General features: G+C 33.9%; 1 long non-coding RNA gene across 1 annotated transcript; it reads right to left on the bottom strand.

The window, feature by feature from the left end:
- On the bottom strand, positions 1-1,192 carry LOC111700307 (uncharacterized). Its single transcript, XR_002764963.1, has 2 exons — positions 1,104-1,192; positions 1-785 (listed from the first exon to the last, which is right to left on the bottom strand). It is a non-coding gene; the product is annotated as an uncharacterized LOC111700307 (long non-coding RNA).
- Between the last annotated feature and the right edge of the window lie 3,051 nt (positions 1,193-4,243).

Genomic DNA, 4,243 nt, shown 5'->3' with positions numbered 1-4,243 from the left:
AAAAAATTATTTTCTTTGAAAAAATAAGGAATTCCTTTAACAAATGAGCTATAATATCATTACCTTATAGTCTAGAAAAAACATTATGAATTTTTATGAAAAAAACAAAGATGACTTTTTTTGTGCAGAAACTTTTGGCTCTAAAAATCTCTAGTTTCGAGGGGATTTTTAGAGCCAAAAGGGTAGCTCAATGTGTTGGAGGAATCAAAGTAAATATGCTAAATGTGTTGGAGGAATTAAAATGAAAAGCTAAATGTGTTGGAGGAATCAAAGTAAATAGCTTTCTGTGTTGGAGGAATCAAAGTTATTCCAGTAATGTGTGGAGGCATCGAAGTAGTGTATAAATGTGTTGGAGGCATCGAAGTAATTGTAGTAAGGGGTCGGAGAACTCAAAATTATTGCAGTAATGTGTTGGAGGAATCAAAGTTATTGCAGTAATGCGTCGGAGGAATCAAAGTTTTTGAAGTAATGTGTTGGAGGCATCGAAGAAATCATAGCAATGTGTAGGAAGAATCTAAGTGAGTGACTATGAATATCCAAAGTTTTTGTTAAGAATTCTGCCTTGAATGTGTATACTCTTATTTAATGATTTGGAAAAGAAAGAAGGCATGAATTCCGTGCAGTATTGTCTGAAGTCTCATCCTTTGTTGGTAACTCTGTATGTCTACAGACGGTTCAACCACTTCTTTTAAATCTGTCATTCAGGATTTGTCCACGTCCTTAGATGTAAACTACACTCAGCACTACAGATAAGTAGTTAAATCGGCGGTAGGTAGTTGAGCGACCTAGCTCAAATTCATTAAATCCGGTCATAGCAATGTGTAGGAAGAATCTAAGTGAGTGACTGTGAATATCCAAAGTTTTTGTTAAGAATTCTGCCTTGAATGTGTATACTCTTATTTAATGATTTGAAAAAGAAAGAAGGCATGAATTCCGTGCAGTATTGTCTGAAGTCTCATTCTTTGTTGGTAACTCTGTATGTCTACAGACGGTTCAACCACTTCTTTTGAATCTGTCATTCAAGATTTGTCCACGTCCTTAGATGTAAACTACACTCAGCACTACAGATAAGTAGTTAAATCGGCGGTAGGTAGTTGAGCGACCTAGCTCAAATTCATTAAATCCGGTCCCAGTAGATCAGAATAGAAAAGTGTCCTGTGTTACTTTACTGAGATATCATTTGCAGAAAAAAGGTTACCTTAGTTGTCTCTGTGTGAGATTAGACTGAACCCTTAATATTGTCTTTATTGTCCGGTGGTGGCTGGAATCCGGCTGCCTGCCCCCCTGGCCAACGTACACAAACCTAGCCAGCCCAGCCCCCGGTTACAAGGAGGCCTCAAATTTACGCTGCAGAAAATCTCAAATTTTCAGGTGCCAAGCTTATCATCAAAAGCTGAAAAGTAAAGTAAGATTCTGAACTTTATTTTAGTTAAATCTGCATGAAATGTTTCAGGTTAAAAAATTACAAAACGTTTTGTCTAATTCTGAACAGAACTCCTCCCATACCCCACCCAACATCAGCAGTATCAAACCTGTATTTAAATTAATCTAACATGAAGTAGATGATTCATCATCATGTACCGTCCTGTTTTGCAATCTTGAAACGGCAATATGTGTATGTACAACAATTGCTGCCTAAGAGTCAACACAGTACTGAAAATAATCAAGGTATTTAGATCACATACACCAAAATACAAAAATTAAAAAAAAATACAAATACTATGGTTTGGGTTATGGTAACAGCATTTTTTAGGGCCATCTTTGTGGCTAGAATATGCTGCAGGACCAAGCACTACAGCCATGTGATAAAATGTAAGCCATATGATCAATACTTAAATGCCTCTTGACTTAAAAAGAAGCAACTCTCTAAGTATATTTTAAAATAGTGTACTAAATTCTCTTTTTGAAAATTACATTACAATGTGTTATAAACCGAATTGCTATTCATGTAAAACTAATTAGATATGTTTTGATATGCTTTGATATTTGTTGTGTACATGTCAGAAAATTATTTTAAACTCTAGTTATTCTAATTAATGTATAATTTATTTTGCATAGGATAAAATTGCACTCTGATCTCTAAAAGTTCTTTAATCTATTTACTTGAAATGTTTTGTTATCATTATTGAAATTAGGTGGAAAAAATAATCAAAACAGCCAAGAGCTAATTGCTTTATACTTGTACTGTTAATATAACCACCAATTTGTAATTGTAAACTCGTTTTGTACACAGATACATGTATTTTAGCAATACACTTTATCCATCTATCTATTGTGGAAGACGATGCCTGGCCGCCTTATACAAGTTCCACAAGATTCAACGGAATGAGATAGAACGAATACGGGGCATTGTACTGACGGTAGGGCTGGGCACGTTCCGACTTTTTTTAAATCGTTCCGTTCCGTTCTAGAACGAGGGCCTTCAGCTAAATCGTTCCGTTCTCGTTCCTCTTATTTTATCGTTCCGTTCTCGTTCCGTTCCCTCCCGTTCCGTTCCGTTCTGAGTAGAAGAACGGTCTTCCCGTTCCGTTCCGTTCTTGGCGTTCTTAGTTGAAGAACGGTTGCATCCCTCTTGTTCTGTTCTTAATTAAGAACGTTTCCATCCCCCGTTCCGTTCTTAGTAACGAACAATTACATCAAAGACAAAAGTTTTATAGAAAAGAGTTGGTTAAAAAGTAAAAAATGACAATTTTCTTTTTTGGTTTTGTTTTACAATGTAAGAGAACATGTTACCAATTCACATAGAAGATGGGCGCGAAGCGTCCTATAGGCCTAGTTTTGTATATTTGGCTAAAAGAAATCTCATAAAACATAATTGTTAATCATAACATTTTTTTTAGTGCAGTCTGTAATTCAGACATTTCCGCATGGTGACACCTGTTTTATATATATCTATCTATCTCAGGGGCATGCAACTAGCCTTTTTTGATGAAGTAAAACTATAATTCCAATTCTTACTAAAACCATGGATAACTAGAATTAAAACAGCACTGCTCTGGCTGCTGTATATTTCATATTAACACATTAATACCTTGTTTTATCTTCAAACATATTGCCATCTTTTTTATCTTTAAACACATTGTTAAGTTAACAAGGTTAACAATTAAGTTAACTTGTTAAATCTTTTTTTTAAATTGCTGAGTCTTTATATCTTTCACTGACTTTTACCTACACTACCGACCTATGACTCCTCTAACAGAGGAACGTTAAGTTACTTGGCAATAAACACATATTTTTTTTTGCACATAGAAAGGGTTAATTACATGGGGGGGGGGGGGGGGTTAACTGGTAATTGGCAAAAAAGTTTTCAGAAATAAAGTCCTAAATTTTGTCACTTATAAGTCCCTGAAATAAAAAGTCTCTGGAAATAAAGTCCTACCATTTTCAGACTTTTTTCTGATTACAGTATGATTTTAAAAAAAGTACCTGGAAAAAAAGTCCTCTTTTAGTGGAAAATGCATGGGAACAAAGGGACTTGATATTAAAAACGCCCCTGGCTATATTCATTTGCAGGTGCATAGAAGAAAAGTCCTTTTTATGACTGGACCTCATGCTCCCAAGACTAAGGCCTTTTTTTCAGGACTTCAATTCCTGTAATGTTATTTCCTGAGACTTTATTGGCAGCTCCCATATTATTTTAGGGGAAAAAAATCACCGAAATCTAAAACTCAGGAAATCTATTTCTGTGACATTTTTTCCTAGGAATTCAGAAAATTGAGACTTTTTTACCAAAGTTTTCGTTTCCAGATTTTTTCCCTGAAATTTTTTTTTCCTGTCACTTTTTTGCATAGATTTGTGGTAACTTGTTAGATCTTTAAAAACGTTGCTAACTTGTTTTGTTTTAAATAACATTGAATAACATTTTAAAAACATTTGAAAAAATTGTTAAAATTTGTATATAAACTATATGAGATTATCAAAAGATATAACAAGGTAACAATGTGTTTAAAGATAAAACAAGGTAGCAATGAGTTTAAAGATAAAACAAGGTAACACTGTGTTTAAAGATAAAAAAGGTAGCAATTTATTTAAAGATATAACAAGGTAGCAATGTGTTTAAAGATAAAACAAGGTAGCAATGAGTTTAAAGATAAAACAAGGTAGCAATGAGTTTAAAGATAAAACAAGGTAGCAATGAGTTTAAAGATAAAACAAGGTAGCAATGTGTTTAAAGATAAAACAAGGTAGCAATGAGTTTAAAGATAAAACAAGGTAGCAATGAGTTTAAAGATAAAACAAGGTA

This window comes from Eurytemora carolleeae, unplaced genomic scaffold, assembly GCF_000591075.1.
Source record: "Eurytemora carolleeae unplaced genomic scaffold, Eaff_2.0 scaffold266, whole genome shotgun sequence".
NCBI classification, from domain to species: Eukaryota; Metazoa; Arthropoda; class Copepoda; order Calanoida; family Temoridae; genus Eurytemora; species Eurytemora carolleeae.
The sequence above is the reverse complement of the archived record's forward strand: the minus strand, read 5'-3'. Positions and strand labels throughout refer to the sequence as shown.